The sequence below is a fragment of the Budorcas taxicolor genome, chromosome 21, assembly GCF_023091745.1.
Source record: "Budorcas taxicolor isolate Tak-1 chromosome 21, Takin1.1, whole genome shotgun sequence".
NCBI classification, from domain to species: Eukaryota; Metazoa; Chordata; class Mammalia; order Artiodactyla; family Bovidae; genus Budorcas; species Budorcas taxicolor.
The window spans coordinates 9,124,457-9,138,404 of NC_068930.1; positions in this window are offsets into that span (position 1 = coordinate 9,124,457).

Here is a 13,948-nt window from a genome sequence, read left to right on the forward strand (position 1 = left end):
GTCTGCTCCTACCAGAAACCCATTACTAAGCCTACTCTGTGTTTTACAGCATCCCTGCTGGAGCCTAATAACCACTCAAGGGGACAAATGCTTTACTTAATGATTACTAACTATGTGAAATTGGCTGGCATAGTACAGCCTTCTAGAGACAACATGGTAAATATTGTATTTGCAAGTCAGTTTTCCCTCAAGTGGGTTATGTTCCTACAGCTTGAGAAATAGATGTCTACACATTGCATCTGAGATGAGGGCAGAGACAGAAGGCAGCCTTGGAAGGCAGCAGAGGTCAGTGGTTGCACAGATAGGAAATTAAGCACTTAGAGGCCCATAGGATGAAAAAAAACATTGCCTGAAGTTGTGGATAAAGAAGATGAATTAGTGACGAGAAATGAACAGAAAGCAAAAGAGGCACATGGCAAAGAAATGTGAATCCACATGAAGAAGTAAGCACTGGTAAAGGTAACTACATCAGTTCAGTTCAGTTCAGCCGCTCAGTCATGTCCAACTCTGTGACCCCATGAACCGCAGCACACCAGGCCTCCCTGTCCATCACCAATGCCTGGAGTCCACCCAAACCCATGTCTGTTGAGTCAGTGATGCCATCCAACCATCTCATCCTCTGTCATCCCCTTCTCCTCCTGCCCTCAATCTTTCCCAGAATTAGGGTCTTTACAAATGAGCCAGCTCTACGCATCAGGTGGCCAAAGTATTGGAATTTCACCTTCAACATCAGTCCTTCCAATGAACACCCAGGACTGATCTCCTTTAGGATGGACTGTTTGGGTCTCTTTGCAGTCCAAGGGACCCTCAAGAGTCTTCTCCAACACCACAATTAAGAAGCATCAATTCTTCTGCACTCAGCTTTCTTTATAGTCCAACTCTCACATCCATATATGACCACTGGAAAAACCATAACCTTGACTAGACGGACCTTTGTTGACAAAGTAATGTCTCTTCTTTTTAATATGCTGTCTAGGTTGGTCAAAACTTTCCTTCCAAGGAGTAAGCATCTTTAAATTTCATGGCTGCAGTCACCATCTGCAGTGATTACATAGGTAAATATAAAAGGCAGTTGCTATGAAATGGAAATTTGTTTGCTTGGTTCAGTAGTAAAGAATCTACTTACAATGCTGGAGATTACAGGTTCGAGCCCTGGGTCAGGAAGATTCCCTGGATAAGGAAATGGCAACCCACTCCAGTATTCTCACCTGGGAAATCCCATGGACAGAGGAGCCTGGCAGGCTATAATCCATGGGGTTGTAAACAGTCAGACACAACTTAGTGACAAAAGAACAACAACAAATCACCCAGCATTAATATGTAAAGACCTAATCCCCAGTGGGGTGGAATCATAATTGGAGATGGGGCTTTTGGAGGTAATTAGCTTTAGTTTAGGTCATGAGCGTGAGGCCTTTGTGATGGGATTAATGCCCTCCCATCACTTCATGGGAAATAGATGGGGAAACAGTGGAAACAGTGTCAGACTTTATTTTGGGGGGCTCCAAAATCACTGCAAATGGTGATTGCAGCCATGAAATTAAAAGACGCTTACTCCTTGGAAGGAAAGTTATAACCAACCTAGATAGCATATTCAAAAGCAGAGACATTACTTTGCCAACAAAGGTCCGTCTAGTCAAGGCTATGGTTTTTCCAGTGGTCATGTATGGATGTGAGAGCTGGACTGTGAAGAAAGCTGAGTGCTGAAGAATTGATGCTTTTGAACTGTGGTGTTGGAGAAGACTCTTGAGAGTCCCTTGGACTGCAAGGGGATCCAACCAGTCCATTCTAAAGGAGATCAGCCCTGGGTGTTCATTGAAAGGAATGATGCTAAAGCTGAAACTCCAGTCCTTTGGCCACCTCATGTGAAGAGTTGACTCACTGGAAAAATCTCTGATGCTGGGAGGGATTGGGGGCAGGAGGAAAAGGGGACAACAGAGGATGAGATGGCTAGATGGCATCACCAACTCGATGGACGTGAGTTTGAGTGAACTCCGGGGGTGGTGATGGACAGGGAGGCCTAGCGTGCTGCAACTCATGGGGTCACAGAGAGTCAAACACAACTGAGTGACTGAACTAAACTGAACAAAAAAGAAGAGACAGCAGATCTCTTCACCCTGTTGAGGATACAGCTAGAAAGTACCCATCTACAAGCCAGAAAGAAGGTCCCCACCAAAACTCAACCATCCCAGCACCCTGACATGGACTTCTCAACCTGAAGAACTGGGAGAAATAAATGTTATTTCAGCCACTCAGTCTATGTCATTTTGTTACAGTAGCCTACACTGACTTGTGTTAGTCTTATATTGTTGTCATGCAATATAATTTGATTGTTTTGTTTGTACCTTTTTCTCATATATAATTTAAAAGGCAATTGCATGAAACAATAATTTTAAGTCTGTGTTGATAGGTGCATATTGTATAGAGGTGTAATTTGTGACAATTAGAGCATAAAGAAAGGAAGAGTGGAATGAGCTATGCAGGAGCAAAGTTTTTGTATACTTTTAAAATTAAATTGGTACTATTCCAAAGCAGAATAACAGAAATGCAAGAAGGCAAAGTGGTTGTCTGAGGAGGCCTTACTGAGAAAAGATGAGAAGCAAAAGGCAAAGGACAAAGGGAAAGAAATACCCATCTCAATGCAGAGTTCCAGAGAAATGCAAGAAAAGATAAGAAAGCCTTCTTAAGTGAATGATGGAAAGAAATAGAGGATATAACAGAATGGGAAAGACTAGAGATCTCTTCAAGAAAATTCAAGACACCAAGGAAACATTTCATGCAATGATGGGCACAATAAGGGCAGAAAGAGAAAGCACCTAACAGACACAGAAGAGATTAAGAAGAGGTGTCAAGAATACACAGATGAACTATCCAAAAAAGATTTTAAGGACTCAGATAACCATGATGGTGCAGTCGCTCACCTAGAGCCAGACATCTTGGAGTGTGAAGTCAAGTGGACCTTAGGAAGGATCACTACCAACAAAGCTAGTGGAGTTGATGGGATTCCAGCTGAACTATTTCAAATCCTAAAATACGATGCAGTTAAAGCACTGCACTCAATATTCCAACAAATTTGGAAAACTCAGCAGTGGCCACAGAACTGGAAAAGATCAGTTTTCATTCCAGTCCCAAAGAAAGGCAGGGACAAAGAATGTTCAAACTATTGGACAATTGCATTCATTTCTCATGCTAGTAAGGCTATGCTCAACAATATGTGAACTGAGAACTTCCATATGTACAAGCCGGATTTAGAAAAGGCAGAGGAACCAAAGATCAAATTGCCAACATTCACTGAATCACAGAAGAACAAAGGGAATTCAAGAAAAACATCTGTTTCATTGACTACGCTAAAGCCTGTGACTGTGTGGATCACAACACACTGTGGAAAATTCTTAAAGAGATGGGAATACCAGACCACCTTACCTTTCTCCTAAGAAACCTGTATTCAAGACAAGAAGCAACAGAACTGGATATGAAACTGGTTCAAAATCGGGAAAGGAATACATCAAGGCTGTATATTGTTACCCCTGCTTATTTAACTTATATGCAGAGTACATCATGCAAAATGCCAGACTAGATGAACAGAAATTGGACTCAAGATTGTTGGAAGAAATATTAACAACCTCAGATATACCACCTAATGGCAGAAATCGAGGAAGAACTAAAGAGCCTCTTCTAAAAAGCAGAGATAATGCTTTGCCAACAAAGGTCCATCTAGTCAAAGCTGTGGTTTTTCCAGTAGTCATGTATGGATGTGAGAGTTGGATCATAAAGAAAGCTGAGCCCTGAAGAACTGATGCTTTTGAACTATGGTGTTGAAGACTCTTGAGAGTCCCTTGGACTGAAAGGAGATCAAACCTATCAATCTTAAAGGAAATCTACTCTGAATATTCATTGGAAGGACTGATGCTGAAGTGGAAACTCCAATACTTTGGCCACCTAATGCAAAGAATTGACTCATTTGAAACGACCCTGATGCTTGGAAAGATTGAAGGTGAGAGGAGAAGGAGACAACAGAGGATGATGGCATGGTTGGATGGTATCACCGACTCAATGGACAAGAGTTTGAGTAAATCCTGGGAGTTGGTAATGGACAGGAAAGCCTGGTGTGCTGCAGTCCATGGTGTCGCAAAGAGTCAGACATGACTGAGTGAGTGAACTGACTGACTGACTGAAAGAACCTCTTGATGAGGGTAAAAGAGGAGAGTGAAAAAGCTGGCTTGAAACTCAACATTCAGTAAACTAAGATCATGGCATCTGGTCCCAGCATTTCATGGCAAATAGATGGGGAAATAATGGAAACAGTGACAGACTATTTTCTTGGGCTCCAAAATCACCGTGGATGGTGACTGCAGCCATGAAATTAAAAGACACTTGATCCTTGGCAGAAAATCTATGACAAAACTAGACAGCATATTAAACAGCAGAGACATCACTTTGCTGACAAAGGTCAAAGCTATGGTTTTTTTCACTAGTCATGTATGGGTGTGAAAGTTGGACCATAAAGAATTCAGAGTGTGGAAGAACTGACTCTTTCAAACCATGGGAGAAGACCCCTGAGGGTCCCTTCGACAGCAAGAAGATCCAACCAGTCCATCCTAAAGGAGATCAGTCCTGAATATTCTTTGAAAGGACTGATGCTGAAGCTGAAGCTCCAATATTTTGGCCACCTGATGTGAAGAGTCAACTCACTGGAAAAGACCCTGATGCTGCGAAAGACTGAGGGCAAGAGGAAGAGTGGGTGGCTTCGAATGAGATAGTTAGATACCATCACTGACGCAATGGACATGAGTTTGAGCAAATTCTAGGAGACAGAGAAGGACAGAGACACCTGGCATGCTGCAGCTGATGGAATCTCAAAGAGTCAGACACAACTTAGTGACTGAACAATTCCAAACAAAGTTGTTATAAATTATGATGTTAATGGTAACTCCCAGGGTAACCACTAAGAAAATAAACTCCAACTATATATAATTTTTAAAAAAAAGGGACTTAAAACGGTACACTGGACAATCCTATTTTTTTGAGCAAGTATAAAACGTTTTTACTGAAGTATAGTTAACTTTACTTCCCTTAGTTAACTGGGCTTGTGGCTCAGCTGGTAAAGAATCCGACTGCAATGTGAGAGACCTGGGTTCAATCTCTGGGTTGGGAAGATCTCCTGGAGAAGGGAAAGGCTACCCACTCCAGTGTTCTGGCCTGGAGAATTCCATGGACTATACAGTCCATGGGGTCGCAAAGAGTCGGACACGACTGAGCGACTTTCACTTTCACTTTCTTTCATAGTTAACGTTGGTGCTAGTAGTAAAGAACCTGTGTAACAATGCAGGAGATGTAAGAGCCAGCTTCAGTCCCTGGGTCAGGAAGATCCTCTGGAGGAGGGCATGGCAACCCACTCCAGTATCCTTGCCTGGAGAATTCCACGGACGGAGGAGCCTGGTGGGCTACATAGTCAGAAACGACTGAGTGACTTTCACTTTCACTTTTTATATATATTCTTTTCATTTGGTTTAGATACAGCATATAGTTCTTTGTGCTTCTGATCCTGTTATTTATCCATTCCCTATATAATAGCTTACATCTGCTAACCGCAACTTCCCACTCATCTTTCCCCCAGTACCCTCACCCTTGGCAACCAACAGTCTGGTCTCTATTCTCTAAGTCTGTTTCCGTTTCACAGATAGGTTCATTTGTGTCGTATTTTAAATTCCTCATATAAGTGATATCATATGGTATTTTCCTTTCTTTCTGAAGTATTTCACTTAGTATGATAATCTCCAGTTGCATCCATGTTTCTACAAATGGCATTATTTTGTCATTATTTTATAGCTGAGCAGTATTCTATTGCATGTCTGTAGCACATCTTCCTTATCCCTTCATCTGTCAATGGACAATTTAGTTTGTTTCTGTGTCTTGGCCATTGTAAATAGTGCTGCTATGCACAGAGGTATGCATGTATGTTACTGGACTAGAGTTTTGTCTGGATATATGCTCAGGAGTGGAATTGCTGAATAATATGGTAATTCTGAATTAAATCCACCCATTCCCATCCATTTTAGTTCACTGATTCCTAAGACGTCAAAGTTTACTCTTGCCATCTCCTGTTTGACCATGTCCAATTTACCTTGATTCATGGACCTAACATTCCAGGTTCCTATACTGGAACTGTAAAGAATACTGTTCTTTACAGCATAGGATTTTACTTTCATCATCAGACATATCCACAACTGAGCACCATTTCAACTTTGGCCCAGCCAATTCATTCTTTATGGAGTTATTAGTAGTTAATCTCCTCCACTCTTCACCAGTAGCATATTGGACACCCTCCGACCTGGGAACTCATCTTTCAGTGTCATATCTTTTTGCCCTTTTATACAATAGGCAAGAATCCCATAGAAGAAATGGAGTAGCCCTCATTATCAAAAAAGGGTCCAAAATGCAGTAGTTGGGTATAAACTCAAAAGCAATAGAATAATCTCAGCTCATTTCCAAGCCAAACCACATTCAACATCACAGAAATTCAAGTCTATGCCCCAACCACCAATGCCAATGAAGCTGAAGTTGATCAGTTCTATGAAGACCTAGAAGACTTCCTAGAACTAACACCAAAAAAAGATGTCCTATTCATGATTGGGGATTGGAATGTAAAAGTAGGAAGTCAAGAGATACCTGGAATAACTGGCAAGTTTGGCCTACGAGTACAAAATAAAGCAGGGTGATAGCTAACAGAATTCTGCCAAGAGAATGCACTGGTCATAGCAAACACCCTTTTTTAACAACACAAAAGACGACTTTACACATGGACATCACCAGGTGGTCAATACCGAAATCAGATTTATTACATTATTTGTAGCTGAAGATGAAGAAGCTGTATACAGTCAGCAAAAAAAAAGACCTGGAGCTGACTGGGGCTCAGATCATCAGCTTCTCATAACAAAATTCAGGCTTAAACTAAAGAAAGCATGGAAAACCACTAAGCCAGCCAGGTATGACTTAATCAAATCCCCTATGAATATACAGTGGAGGTGATGAATAGATTCAATGGATTAGGTCTAGCAAACAGAGTGCTTGAAGAACTATGGACAGAGGCCTGTAATACTGTACAGGAGACAGTGAACAAAACCATTCCAAAGAAAAAGAAAATCAAGAAGGCAAAATGGTTGTCTGAAGAGGCTTTACAAATAGCCAAAGAAAGAAGAGAAGTGAAAAGCAAGGGAGAAAGGGAAACGTACACCCAATTAAACACAGAGTTCCAGAGACTAGCAGGGAGAGACAAGGCCTTCTTCAATGAACAATGCAAAGAAGTAAGAGGAAAACAACAGAAGGGGAAAGACTAGAGATCTCTAACAAAATTGGAAATAGTAAAGGAACATTTCATCCAAAGATAGAGATAATAAAGGACAAAAATGATAAAGATGTAATAGAAGCAGAAGAGACCAAGAAGAGATGAAAAGAATAAGAATACACAGAAGAACTGTACAAAAAAGATCTTAATGACCCAGATAACCTTGATGGTGTGGCCACTCGCCCAGAGCCAGACATTCTGGAGTGTGAAGTCAAGTGGTCCTTAGGAAGCACTGCTGTCAATAAAGCTAGTGAATGCAATGGAATTCCAGAAGAACTATTTAAAATCTTAAAAGATTATGTTATCAAAGTGCTACACTCAATATGTCAGCAAATTTGGAAAACCAAGCAGTAGCCACAGGACTAGAAAAGGTCGATACACTTCCCAATTTCCAGGAAGGGCAGTACTAAAGAATGTTCAAGCCACAGGACAGTTGCAGTCATCTCCCATGCTAGTAAGGTTATGTTCAAAATTCTGCATGCTAGGCTTCAGTATTACATGAATAGAGAACTTCCAGCTGTCCAAGCTGAGTTTTAAAAAGGCAGAGGAACCAGAGCTCAAATTGCCAACATTCGATGGACCATAGAGAAAGCAAGGGAATTCCAGAAAAACATCTACCTGTGTTTCATTGACTATGCTAAAACCTTTGACTGTGTGGATCATATCAAACTGTGGAAAACTCTTAGAGATGAGAATACTAGACCATCTTACCTGTCTCCTGAGAAACCTGTATGCTGATCAAGAAGCAAAAGTTGGAACCCTGTATGGAACAACTGATTGGTTTAGGGATTGAGAAAGGAGTTCAACAAGGCTGTTTATTGTTATTCTGTTTATTTAACTTATATGCAAAGCATATCATGAGAAATACTGGGCTGGCTGTGTTACAAGCTGTCATCAAGATTGCTGGGAGAAATATTAGCAACCTCAGATATGTGAATGATATCACTCTAATGGCAGAAAGGGAAGAGGAACCAAAGACCCTCTTGAGGGTAAAATAGGAGACTGAAAGAGCTGGCTAAAAACTAAATATTAAAAAAACTAAAATCATGGCATATGATCCCATTACTTCATGCCAAATAGAAGGGGAAAAGGTGGAAGCAGTGACAGATATCCTCTTGGTCTTTAATATCACTGTGGATGGTGGCTGCAGCCATGAAGTTAGAAGACGATTACTTCTTGGCAGGAAAGCTATGACAAACCTAGACCATGTATTAAAAAGCAGAGACATTCTTTTGTGGACAAAGGTCCGTATAGTCATGGCTGTGGTCTTTCCATTAGTCACATTTGGTTGTGAGAGCTGCGCCATAAAGAAGGCAGAGTGCCAAAGATTTGATGTGGTGCTGGAGAAGACTCTTGAGAGTCCCTTGGACTGCAAGGAGATCAAACCAGTCCATCCTAAAGGAAATCAGTCCTGAATATTCATTGGAAGGACTGATGCTGAAGCTGAAGCTCCAATACTTTGGTCAACTGATACAAAGAGCCAACTCATTCGAAAACACCCTGATTCTGGGAAAGATTGAAGGCAGAAGGAGAAGAGGACAACGGAGGATGAGATGCTTGGATGGCGTCATCAACACAGTGGACATAAGTCTGAGCAAGCTCCAGGAGTTGGTGAAAGACAGGGAAGCCTGGCGTGCTTGGGGTCACAAAGAGTTAGACATGACTGAGTGACTGAACAAGAAATATTTAGGGATGTTGAGCATCTTTTCATGTGTTTATTGGCCATTTGCATTTCTTCTTTGAAGAAATGTCTATTTAGGGCATCTGCTCATTTTTCAATTGAGCTGTTTGTTTTTTTATTGTTCTTGAGCTGTATGAGGTGTCTGTGTATTTTGGAAATTAATCCCTTTCAGTCACACTGTTTGCAAATATTTGCTCCCATTCTATAAATTATCTTTTATTTTGTTTATGGTTTCTTTTGCTGTGCCAAAGCTTGTAAGTTTGATTAGGTCCCATTTGTTTGCTTTTGGTTTTATCTCTATTGCTTTGGGAGATTGGCCTAAGAAAACATTGGTATTGATTTATGTCAGAGAATGTTTTGCATATGATCTCACCAAACATAAAAATAAACTTACAATGGATTAAGGACTTAAACATGATACATGACACCATAAAACTCCTAGAAGACAATATCTTGTTAACACAAAAGACAGTAATGGAGGAATAGAAGAATAATAAGACATAAAATGTATAGGAAACAAATAGCAAAACAGAAGATATAAATCCTACCCTATCAGTAATTACATCAAATATAAATGGATTAAACTCTTCAATTAAAAGTCAACGATTGTCAGAATGAATTAAAAGAAAAAAGATGACCCAACTATATCCTGAATTTATAGCATGTCAGTCTTCAGTTCAGTTACTCAGTCATGTCTGACTCTTTGTGACCCCATGGACTGCAGCACACCAGGCCTCCCTGTCCATCACCAACTCCCAGAGTTTACTCAGACTCATGTCCATTGAGTTGGTGATGCCACCCAACCATCTTATCCTCTATTACGCCCTTCTCCTCCCACCTACAATCTTTCCCAACATCAGGGTCTTTTCAAATGAGTCAGCTCTTCGCATCTGGTGGCCAAAGTATTGGAGCTTCAGCTTCAACATCAGTCCTTCCAATGAATATTCAGGACTGATTTCCTTTAGGATGGACTGGTTGGAGCTTCTTGCAGTTCAAGGGACTCTGAAGAGTCTTCTCCAATACCACAGTTCAAAAGCATCAATTCTTTGGCAGTCAGCTTTCTTTATAGTCCAACTCTCACATCCATACATAACTACTGCAAAAACCATAGCCTTGACTAGACAGATCTTTGTTGGTAAAGTAATATCTCTGCTTTTTAATATGCTGTCTAGTTTAGTCATAACTTTCCTTCCAAGGAGGAAGCATCTTTTAATTTCATGGCTGTAGTCACCATCTGCAGTGATTTTGGAGCCCAAAAAAATAAAGTCTGTCACTGTTTCCCCATTTGTTTGCCATGAAGTGATGGGACTGGATGCCATGATCTTAGTTTTCTGAATATTGATTTTTAAGCCAACTGTTTCACTCTCCTCTTTCACTTTTATCAAGGCTCTTTAGTTCTTCTTCACTTTCTGCCATAAGGGTGGTATCATCTGCATACCTGAGACTCAGATATCAATAACCTCAGATATCAGTCTTGCAAGAAATTTAGAGTCAAAGACACAAATAGGTTGAAAGCAAAAGAGTAGTAAAATATATACCATGACAAATTAACCATAAGAAAGCTGGAGTGGCTATACTAATATCAGACAAAATTGATTTTAAAACAAAAGTTGTTATTAGACTCAAAGAATAAATTTTATAATGATAAAAGGGGCAATTCAGTAAGAATATCTAACAGTTATATCCATACCTAACAAGAGTCCCAACATACATGAAGCAGAACTGGCAGAATATTAGGTAAAACTAGAAAATTCAACAATATTAATTAGAGATTTAAATGCTCCATTTCCAATAATGGATAGACCAACTAGATATAAAACCAATAAGGAAACAGAAGACTTGAACAACACTATAAATCAACTAAATCTAACAAATTCTGTAGAATATTCCATCCAATTCAGTTACACATTGTCCTCAAGTACATAGAGAAGAACTGATGCTTTTGAACTGTGGTTCTGGAGAAGACTCTTCAGAGTCCTTTGGATAGCAAGGAGATCAAACCAATAAATCCTAAAGAAAATCAACCCTGAATATTCATTGGAAGGATTGATGCTGAAGCTGTATCTCCACTACTTTGGGCACCTGATGCAAAGAGCCAACTCTCTGCATCTTTGCAAAGAGCCAACTCTTTGCATTTGAAAAGCCCCTGATGCTGGGAAAGATTAAAGGCAAGAGGAGAAGGGGCTGACAGAGGATGAGATGGTTGGATGGTATCATCGATTCAATGGACATGAGTTTGAGCAAACGCCAGGAGATGTGAGGGACAGGGAAGCCTGGCATGCTGCAGTTCATAGGGTCACAAAAGTTCAGACAGGGCTGAGTGACTGAACAACAATGTGTGGAACACTTGTATACATTGGCAAGACCATATATAGGCCAGTAAAAAAGTCTAACTACATTTTATAAAGATTCAAATCATAAGAAACATCTTTTCGGACCACAGTGAAATGAAATTAGAGATCAATAACAGAAATTGAGGGAATCAACAAGTATGTAAAAATTAAATACAAACCAATGAGTTAAGAAGAAATCACAATGGAAATTGGAGCATACTTTGATGATAAAATTGCCCCTTTTATCATTATTTGAGATGAATGAATATGAAAACTCAACATTCCAAAACTTATGAGATGCAAGATGCAGTTAAGTAGTGCCCAGAGAGAAATTCATAGCTACAAATGTCTATGTCAAAAAAGAAGAAAGATCTCAAATCAATACCCTATCCTTCAATGTCAAGAAACTAGAAAGGAGGGAATTCCCTGTTAGTCCAGTTGTTAGAACTCCATGCTCTAACTGCCACGGGTTCAATCCATGCTCAGGGAATTAAGATCCTACATCTCACAAGCCATGCAACATGGCCAAAAAATGAACAAAACTAGAAAGGAAGACTAAACTAAACGGAAGCAATCATATGTAAGGTAATATAAAATGAAAGTGAAAATAAACAAAGCAAAGAACAGAAAAGAAAGAGCAAAATGTATTTTTAAATTTCTTAAAAGTTTCAGTTCAGTTCAGTCACTCAGTCATGTCTGACTTTTTGCAACCCCATAAATCGCAGCACACCAGGCCTCCCTGTCCATCACCAACTCCCAGAGTCTACCCAAACCCATATCCTTCGAGTCAGTAATGCCATCTAGCCATCTCATCCTCTGTCGTCCCCTTCTCTGCCTGCCCCCAATCTTTCCCAGCATCAGGGTCTTTTCCAATGAGTCAACTCTTCACATGAGGTGGCCAAAGTATTGGAGTTTCAGCTTCAACATCAGTCCCTCCAATGAACACCCAGGACTGATGTCCTTTAGGATGGACTGGTTGGATCTCCTTGCAGTCCAAGGGACTCTCAAGAGTCTTCTCCAACACCACAGTTCAAAAGCATCAATTTCTCAGTGCTCAACTTTCTTCACTGTCCAACTCTCACATCCATACATGACCACTGGAAAAACCATAGCCTTGACTAGATGGACATTTGTTGGCAAAGTAATGTCTCTGCTTTTCAATATGCTATCTAGGTTGGCCATAACTTTCCTTCCAAGGAGTAAGCGTCTTTTAATTTCATGGCTGCAATCACCATCTGCAGTGATTTTGGAACCCCCAAAAATAATGTCTGACACTGTTTCCTCTGTTTTCCCATCTATTTCCTATGAAGTGATGGGACCAGATGCCATGATCTTAGTTTTCTGAATATTGAGCTTTAAGCCAACATTTTCACTCTCCTCCTTCAATTTCATCAAGAAGCTCTTCACTTTCTGCCGTAAGGGTGATGCCATCTGCATATCTGAGGTTATTGAAATTTCTCCTGGCAATCTTGATTCCAACTTGTGCTTCTTCCAGCCCAGCATTTCTCATGATGTACTCTGCATAGAAGTTAAATAAGCAGGGTGACAATATACAGCCTTGATGAACTCCTTTTCCTATTTGGAACCAGTCTGTTGTTTCATGTCCAGTTCTAACTGTTGCTTCCTGACCTGCATATAGGTTTCTCAAGAGGCAGGTCAGGTGGTCTGGTACACTCATCTCTTTCAGAATTGTCCACAGTTTATTGTGATCCACACAGTCAAAGGCTTTGGCATAGTCAATAAAGCAGAAGTAGATGTTTTTCTGGAACTCTCTTGCTTTTTTGATGACCCAGCAGATGTTGGCAATTTGATCTCTGGTTCCTCTGCCTTTTCTAAAACCAGCTGGAACATCTGGAAGTTCACAGTTCATGTACTGCTGAAGCCTGGTTTGGGGAATTTTGAGCATTACTTTACTAGCGTGTGAGATGAGTGCAATTGTGTGGTAGTTTGAGCATTCCTTGGCATTGCCTTTCTTTGTGATTGGAATGAAAACTGAGCTTTTCCAGTCCTGTGGCCACTGCTGAGTTTTCCAAATTTGCTGGCATATTGAGTGCAGCACTTTCGTAGCATCATCTTTCAGGATTTGAAATAGCTCAACTGGAATTCCATCACCTCCACTAGCGTTTTTTGTAGTGATGCTTTCTAAAATCTGCTTGACTTTGCATTCCAGGATGTCTGGCTCTACGTGACTGATCACACCATCATGATTATCTTGGTCATGAAGATCTTTTTTGTATAGTTCTTCTGTGTATTCTTGCCACCTCTTCTTAATATCTTCTGCTTCTGTTTGGTCCATACCATTTTTGTCCTTCATTGAGCCCATCTTTGCATGAAATGTTCCCTTGGTATCTCTAATTTCTTGAAGAGATCTCTAGTCTTTCCTATTCTGTTGTTTTCCTCTATTTCGTTGCATTGATCACTGAAGAAGGTTTTTTTCTTTAATCTCTTCTTGCTGTTCTTTGGAACTCTGCATTCAGGTGCTTATATCTTTACTTTTCTCCTTTGCTTTTCGCCTCTCTTCTCTTGACAGCTATTTGTAAGGCCTCCTCAGACAGCCATTTTTGCTTTTTTTTGAATTTTTTTTCCATGGGG